The following is a 10,268-nucleotide window of genomic DNA, read 5'->3' as shown; positions in this document are numbered from 1 at the left end:
GCTCCTACTGTAGCTTATATGATTTAATACACGGGCAAGGCAGTAGCACTATCAGGTGACAACATACACAACAACACATGCTCCTACTGTAGCTTATATGATTTAATACACGGGCAAGGCAGTAGCACTATCAGGTGACAACATACACAACAACACATGCTCCTACTGTAGCTTATATGATTTAATACACGGGCAAGGCAGTAGCACTATCAGGTGACAACATACACCACAACACATGCTCCTACTGTAGCTTATATGATTTAATACACGGGCAAGGCAGTAGCACTATCAGGTGACATCATACACCACAACACATGCTCCTACTGTAGCTTATATGATTTAATACACGGGCAAGGCAGTAGCACTATCAGGTGACAACATACACCACAACACATGCTCCTACTGTAGCTTATATGATTTAATACACGGGCAAGGCAGTAGCACTATCAGGTGACAACATACACCACAACACATGCTCCTACTGTAGCTTATATGATTTAATACACGGGCAAGGCAGTAGCACTATCAGGTGACAACATACACCACAACACATGCTCCTACTGTAGCTTATATGATTTAATACACGGGCAAGGCAGTAGCACTATCAGGTGACAACATACACCACAACACATGCTCCTACTGTAGCTTATATGATTTAATACACGGGCAAGGCAGTAGCACTATCAGGTGACAACATACACCACAACACATGCTCCTACTGTAGCTTATATGATTTAATACACGGGCAAGGCAGTAGCACTATCAGGTGACAACATACACCACAACACATGCTCCTACTGTAGCTTATATGATTTAATACACGGGCAAGGCAGTAGCACTATCAGGTGACAACATACACCACAACACATGCTCCTACTGTAGCTTATATGATTTAATACACGGGCAAGGCAGTAGCACTATCAGGTGACAACATACACAACAACACATGCTCCTACTGTAGCTTATATGATTTAATACACGGGCAAGGCAGTAGCACTATCAGGTGACATCATACACCACAACACATGCTCCTACTGTAGCTTATATGATTTAATACACGGGCAAGGCAGTAGCACTATCAGGTGACAACATACACAACAACACATGCTCCTACTGTAGCTTATATGATTTAATACACGGGCAAGGCAGTAGCACTATCAGGTGACAACATACACAACAACACATGCTCCTACTGTAGCTTATATGATTTAATACACGGGCAAGGCAGTAGCACTATCAGGTGACAACATACACAACAACACATGCTCCTACTGTAGCTTATATGATTTAATACACGGGCAAGGCAGTAGCACTATCAGGTGACAACATACACAACAACACATGCTCCTACTGTAGCTTATATGATTTAATACACGGGCAAGGCAGTAGCACTATCAGGTGACAACATACACCACAACACATGCTCCTACTGTAGCTTATATGATTTAATACACGGGCAAGGCAGTAGCACTATCAGGTGACATCATACACCACAACACATGCTCCTACTGTAGCTTATATGATTTAATACACGGGCAAGGCAGTAGCACTATCAGGTGACAACATACACGACAACACATGCTCCTACTGTAGCTTATATGATTTAATACACGGGCAAGGCAGTAGCACTATCAGGTGACAACATACACCACAACACATGCTCCTACTGTAGCTTATATGATTTAATACACGGGCAAGGCAGTAGCACTATCAGGTGACAACATACACCACAACACATGCTCCTACTGTAGCTTATATGATTTAATACACGGGCAAGGCAGTAGCACTATCAGGTGACAACATACACCACAACACATGCTCCTACTGTAGCTTATATGATTTAATACACGGGCAAGGCAGTAGCACTATCAGGTGACAACATACACCACAACACATGCTCCTACTGTAGCTTATATGATTTAATACACGGGCAAGGCAGTAGCACTATCAGGTGACAACATACACCACAACACATGCTCCTACTGTAGCTTATATGATTTAATACACGGGCAAGGCAGTAGCACTATCAGGTGACAACATACACCACAACACATGCTCCTACTGTAGCTTATATGATTTAATACACGGGCAAGGCAGTAGCACTATCAGGTGACAACATACACACAACACATGCTCCTACTGTAGCTTATATGATTTAATACACGGGCAAGGCAGTAGCACTATCAGGTGACAACATACACAACAACACATGCTCCTACTGTAGCTTATATGATTTAATACACGGGCAAGGCAGTAGCACTATCAGGTGACATCATACACCACAACACATGCTCCTACTGTAGCTTATATGATTTAATACACGGGCAAGGCAGTAGCACTATCAGGTGACAACATACACAACAACACATGCTCCTACTGTAGCTTATATGATTTAATACACGGGCAAGGCAGTAGCACTATCAGGTGACAACATACACAACAACACATGCTCCTACTGTAGCTTATATGATTTAATACACGGGCATGGCAGTAGCACTATCAGGTGACAACATACACAACAACACATGCTCCTACTGTAGCTTATATGATTTAATACACGGGCAAGGCAGTAGCACTATCAGGTGACAACATACACACACAACACATGCTCCTACTGTAGCTTATATGATTTAATACACGGGCAAGGCAGTAGCACTATCAGGTGACAACATACACAACAACACATGCTCCTACTGTAGCTTATATGATTTAATACACGGGCAAGGCAGTAGCACTATCAGGTGACAACATACACCACAACACATGCTCCTACTGTAGCTTATATGATTTAATACACGGGCAAGGCAGTAGCACTATCAGGTGACAACATACACCACAACACATGCTCCTACTGTAGCTTATATGATTTAATACACGGGCAAGGCAGTAGCACTATCAGGTGACAACATACACCACAACACATGCTCCTACTGTAGCTTATATGATTTAATACACGGGCAAGGCAGTAGCACTATCAGGTGACAACATACACCACAACACATGCTCCTACTGTAGCTTATATGATTTAATACACGGGCATGGCAGTAGCACTATCAGGTGACAACATACACCACAACACATGCTCCTACTGTAGCTTATATGATTTAATACACGGGCAAGGCAGTAGCACTATCAGGTGACAACATACACCACAACACATGCTCCTACTGTAGCTTATATGATTTAATACACGGGCAAGGCAGTAGCACTATCAGGTGACAACATACACCACAACACATGCTCCTACTGTAGCTTATATGATTTAATACACGGGCAAGGCAGTAGCACTATCAGGTGACAACATACACCACAACACATGCTCCTACTGTAGCTTATATGATTTAATACACGGGCAAGGCAGTAGCACTATCAGGTGACAACATACACAACAACACATGCTCCTACTGTAGCTTATATGATTTAATACACGGGCAAGGCAGTAGCACTATCAGGTGACATCATACACCACAACACATGCTCCTACTGTAGCTTATATGATTTAATACACGGGCAAGGCAGTAGCACTATCAGGTGACAACATACACAACAACACATGCTCCTACTGTAGCTTATATGATTTAATACACGGGCAAGGCAGTAGCACTATCAGGTGACAACATACACAACAACACATGCTCCTACTGTAGCTTATATGATTTAATACACGGGCAAGGCAGTAGCACTATCAGGTGACAACATACACAACAACACATGCTCCTACTGTAGCTTATATGATTTAATACACGGGCAAGGCAGTAGCACTATCAGGTGACAACATACACAACAACACATGCTCCTACTGTAGCTTATATGATTTAATACACGGGCAAGGCAGTAGCACTATCAGGTGACAACATACACAACAACACATGCTCCTACTGTAGCTTATATGATTTAATACACGGGCAAGGCAGTAGCACTATCAGGTGACAACATACACCACAACACATGCTCCTACTGTAGCTTATATGATTTAATACACGGGCAAGGCAGTAGCACTATCAGGTGACAACATACACAACAACACATGCTCCTACTGTAGCTTATATGATTTAATACACGGGCAAGGCAGTAGCACTATCAGGTGACAACATACACAACAACACATGCTCCTACTGTAGCTTATATGATTTAATACACGGGCAAGGCAGTAGCACTATCAGGTGACAACATACACAACAACACATGCTCCTACTGTAGCTTATATGATTTAATACACGGGCAAGGCAGTAGCACTATCAGGTGACAACATACACAACAACACATGCTCCTACTGTAGCTTATATGATTTAATACACGGGCAAGGCAGTAGCACTATCAGGTGACAACATACACCACAACACATGCTCCTACTGTAGCTTATATGATTTAATACACGGGCAAGGCAGTAGCACTATCAGGTGACAACATACACCACAACACATGCTCCTACTGTAGCTTATATGATTTAATACACGGGCAAGGCAGTAGCACTATCAGGTGACAACATACACCACAACACATGCTCCTACTGTAGCTTATATGATTTAATACACGGGCAAGGCAGTAGCACTATCAGGTGACATCATACACAACAACACATGCTCCTACTGTAGCTTATATGATTTAATACACGGGCAAGGCAGTAGCACTATCAGGTGACAACATACACCACAACACATGCTCCTACTGTAGCTTATATGATTTAATACACGGGCAAGGCAGTAGCACTATCAGGTGACAACATACACAACAACACATGCTCCTACTGTAGCTTATATGATTTAATACACGGGCAAGGCAGTAGCACTATCAGGTGACATCATACACAACAACACATGCTCCTACTGTAGCTTATATGATTTAATACACGGGCAAGGCAGTAGCACTATCAGGTGACAACATACACAACAACACATGCTCCTACTGTAGCTTATATGATTTAATACACGGGCAAGGCAGTAGCACTATCAGGTGACAACATACACAACAACACATGCTCCTACTGTAGCTTATATGATTTAATACACGGGCAAGGCAGTAGCACTATCAGGTGACATCATACACAACAACACATGCTCCTACTGTAGCTTATATGATTTAATACACGGGCAAGGCAGTAGCACTATCAGGTGACATCATACACAACAACACATGCTCCTACTGTAGCTTATATGATTTAATACACGGGCAAGGCAGTAGCACTATCAGGTGACAACATACACAACAACACATGCTCCTACTGTAGCTTATATGATTTAATACACGGGCAAGGCAGTAGCACTATCAGGTGACAACATACACAACAACACATGCTCCTACTGTAGCTTATATGATTTAATACACGGGCAAGGCAGTAGCACTATCAGGTGACAACATACACAACAACACATGCTCCTACTGTAGCTTATATGATTTAATACACGGGCAAGGCAGTAGCACTATCAGGTGACAACATACACAACAACACATGCTCCTACTGTAGCTTATATGATTTAATACACGGGCAAGGCAGTAGCACTATCAGGTGACAACATACACCACAACACATGCTCCTACTGTAGCTTATATGATTTAATACACGGGCAAGGCAGTAGCACTATCAGGTGACAACATACACAACAACACATGCTCCTACTGTAGCTTATATGATTTAATACACGGGCAAGGCAGTAGCACTATCAGGTGACAACATACACAACAACACATGCTCCTACTGTAGCTTATATGATTTAATACACGGGCAAGGCAGTAGCACTATCAGGTGACAACATACACAACAACACATGCTCCTACTGTAGCTTATATGATTTAATACACGGGCAAGGCAGTAGCACTATCAGGTGACAACATACACAACAACACATGCTCCTACTGTAGCTTATATGATTTAATACACGGGCAAGGCAGTAGCACTATCAGGTGACATCATACACAACAACACATGCTCCTACTGTAGCTTATATGATTTAATACACGGGCAAGGCAGTAGCACTATCAGGTGACAACATACACAACAACACATGCTTCCTACTGTAGCTTATATGATTTAATACACGGGCAAGGCAGTAGCACTATCAGGTGACAACATACACAACAACACATGCTCCTACTGTAGCTTATATGATTTAATACACGGGCAAGGCAGTAGCACTATCAGGTGACATCATACACCACAACACATGCTCCTACTGTAGCTTATATGATTTAATACACGGGCAAGGCAGTAGCACTATCAGGTGACAACATACACCACAACACATGCTCCTACTGTAGCTTATATGATTTAATACACGGGCAAGGCAGTAGCACTATCAGGTGACAACATACACAACAACACATGCTCCTACTGTAGCTTATATGATTTAATACACGGGCAAGGCAGTAGCACTATCAGGTGACAACATACACAACAACACATGCTCCTACTGTAGCTTATATGATTTAATACACGGGCAAGGCAGTAGCACTATCAGGTGACATCATACACAACAACACATGCTCCTACTGTAGCTTATATGATTTAATACACGGGCAAGGCAGTAGCACTATCAGGTGACATCATACACCACAACACATGCTCCTACTGTAGCTTATATGATTTAATTCACGGGCAAGGCAGTAGCACTATCAGGTGACATCATACACAACAACACATGCTCCTACTGTAGCTTACATGATTTAATACACGGGCAAGGCAGTAGCACTATCAGGTGACAACATACACCACAACACATGCTCCTACTGTAGCTTATATGATTTAATACACGGGCAAGGCAGTAGCACTATCAGGTGACAACATACACCACAACACATGCTCCTACTGTAGCTTATATGATTTAATACACGGGCAAGGCAGTAGCACTATCAGGTGACAACATACACAACAACACATGCTCCTACTGTAGCTTATATGATTTAATACACGGGCAAGGCAGTAGCACTATCAGGTGACAACATACACAACAACACATGCTCCTACTGTAGCTTATATGATTTAATACACGGGCAAGGCAGTAGCACTATCAGGTGACAACATACACCACAACACATGCTCCTACTGTAGCTTATATGATTTAATACACGGGCAAGGCAGTAGCACTATCAGGTGACATCATACACAACAACACATGCTCCTACTGTAGCTTATATGATTTAATACACGGGCAAGGCAGTAGCACTATCAGGTGACATCATACACCACAACACATGCTCCTACTGTAGCTTATATGATTTAATACACGGGCAAGGCAGTAGCACTATCAGGTGACATCATACACCACAACACATGCTCCTACTGTAGCTTATATGATTTAATACACGGGCAAGGCAGTAGCACTATCAGGTGACAACATACACAACAACACATGCTCCTACTGTAGCTTATATGATTTAATACACGGGCAAGGCAGTAGCACTATCAGGTGACAACATACACCACAACACATGCTCCTACTGTAGCTTATATGATTTAATACACGGGCAAGGCAGTAGCACTATCAGGTGACAACATACACAACAACACATGCTCCTACTGTAGCTTATATGATTTAATACACGGGCAAGGCAGTAGCACTATCAGGTGACAACATACACCACAACACATGCTCCTACTGTAGCTTATATGATTTAATACACGGGCAAGGCAGTAGCACTATCAGGTGACATCATACACAACAACACATGCTCCTACTGTAGCTTATATGATTTAATACACGGGCAAGGCAGTAGCACTATCAGGTGACATCATACACCACAACACATGCTCCTACTGTAGCTTATATGATTTAATACACGGGCAAGGCAGTAGCACTATCAGGTGACATCATACACCACAACACATGCTCCTACTGTAACCGCATAAATCAAATAACACGAATGAAGCTGGCTTCATTTTTCATGTCACTCCAGCCCAGCTCCAATTGGATGTTAATCTGCCCACTACTGATTAGTAATTGAACCCCCCCCAGCAGTTCTCTCATTTGTTCCACAACAGCAGAAGCCAACAGTGTGACAGAGAGAGAGAACCAGAGAACCAGGATCATATTCATTAGGAACCAAACAGAAGAAAACTAACTGAAACAGGGAGGGTTCTACCTGGACTTGTCTAATAAGAAACACTTGTGTTCCTTTTCCATTGCAAAGTGTTTTGGTACGTTTTTTTAAAAACAGTGTGCACTAATTAATATGACCCAGAGATCCAGAGAAACAGCCAGGTGATAGAGATTCATAGAGATTTACTACGGGTTGTTTACCACCCCCTGCTGGTTTGTTGAAGCACTGTGATTCTTAACACATTGATTGACTGGCTGGCTGGTCTCCCATAATATAATATATAATAATATAATATATGCCCATTTAGCAGACGCTTTTATCCAAGGCGTCTTACAGTCATGCGTGGATGATGCATTTTATGCCGACGATGTACACACTCTGGGTGTACAGATACCCAGAGGGTAAGAGCAGGACAAAGTTATTCAACACAGTCAATCTGTCTCTCAGTTAGTCAATCTGTCTGGTCTGGAACAGCAGAGTGGATCTGACAAAGTGGCTCCGGGGTCAAAGGTTCAACAGCTGACTAGCAACAGAGGGGATACCAGCCAGGACGGACACCCATGATATAAGTCAGTATTCGACGTCCAACCATGTCTGAGAACATTGAGAGATGATGTGGAAAGCAGCCACTGGGGGTAACAGTAAGCGCTGTTACCTTTAAGTAGAATGTCAGTGTTGCTTGGGCGTTGTGTAAGCATCTGTTGTTTTTGAGATTTTTGTTTTAAGCCTATCCCAAACGTTAACTCTTATCTTAACCATTCAGATGTAATGCCTAACCTTAAGATGCTGATTTTAATGCCTAAACTTAACCTTAAACACTTTTGCAACAACTTCGAAATTTGACGTTTGATAAAAATGGATAATAATAATAATAATAATATGAACGTTTAGTTCTGACGTGAGACTGTAAGAGCTAATTGAGGAAACATTGCACTCAGAGTCATATTATATTGTACAGACCAGGCTCTCCAACCCTGTTCCTGGAGAGCTACCCTCCTGTAGGTCTTCGCTGCTAGAGAATGGTAGTTCTCCAGGAACAGGGTTTGAAGAGCCCTGGTACAGACATTTTAACCCATTCTCTACAGAAAGATCATATTCATTATATAAGGCCATGGGTGGACTTCACATGAAAACCATATGTGGGATAGAGATGGAGGAGAAAGGAGAATAAAATGACTTTAGTACAGTGGTCCCAATGTGGGCCTGATGTGGTCCGCGAGCCGGGAGTTTGAGACCACTACTCATGCAAAACGTATACATACTTTAGTAACACTGATATCATGCATCAATACAGAGCTCAGCGCAAACAGAATAAATCTCTCATCCCTCACTTGCCCCCAACTTGCAGATGCAGTTTTTATTAAGCTGTGATCTCCATATTAGTTCACTAGATGGCGACAACCAACTAGAAGAATGAACCTTACCGCCAGACCTCAAGCACAGGGAAGAGAAGTGGTATTTAATTTGTATATTTTATTTAACCTTTATTGAACTAGGGAAGTCAATTAAGAACAAATTCTTATTTACAATGACGGCCTACCCAGGCCAAACCCTCCCCTAACGCTGGGCCTATTGTGCGCTGCCCTACGGGACTCCCTATCAAGGCAGGTTGTGATACAGCCCCGGATTAAACCCGGGTCTGTAGTGACACCTCTAGCGCTGTGATGCAGTGCATTAGACCGCTGCGCCACTCAGGATCCATTGTATAAGAAAGAATAAATGCCAGGAGATGAGTGCATCATGACATCCATTGCTTCTTAATATTTACAAATGGCGGCCCTAAAAGCATCACATTCAAAACCAAGTATAGATCTTGTTTCATGAGGCTTTCAACTCTAGTAAGTCTACAGTAAAATCAATTGTACGAACTAGGCTAATATGGTTGTTTGGAAGAATAACTGATACATTCCATATGAGATGATGCAGCCACTTAGTAGAGCCCTCAATGGACGGGAAACGAATCTCTTAACACAAATTCAACATCACAGCCATATTAGCCAGGGTTACACATCATGTGTCTATTGATTACACTTGCTACTCTGCTCTCCAGCAGAACCACTCAAACGGTAGCTAACAGTTCAAGCAGTGAAATCAGTATAAAGACACTGTAAAGACGAATCACAATGAGGTAGTGTGGTATTGCGTCCGGTGTGTGTGTGTGTGTCTGTGTGCGTGTGTGTTTGTGTGTGTGCGCGTGCGTGCGTGTTTGCAAGCCTACGACGGTGAGTGTGTGC

General features: G+C 42.5%; 1 protein-coding gene across 1 annotated transcript in view; it reads left to right on the top strand.

The window, feature by feature from the left end:
• LOC118398506 (calmodulin-1) overlaps positions 1-10,268 on the top strand; it is a 123,705-nt gene that overhangs the window by 41,635 nt on the left and 71,802 nt on the right. The window lies entirely within an intron of this gene.

Source organism: Oncorhynchus keta, chromosome 19 (genome assembly GCF_023373465.1).
Source record: "Oncorhynchus keta strain PuntledgeMale-10-30-2019 chromosome 19, Oket_V2, whole genome shotgun sequence".
NCBI lineage: Eukaryota > Metazoa > Chordata > Actinopteri > Salmoniformes > Salmonidae > Oncorhynchus > Oncorhynchus keta.
The sequence above is the reverse complement of the archived record's forward strand: the minus strand, read 5'-3'. Positions and strand labels throughout refer to the sequence as shown.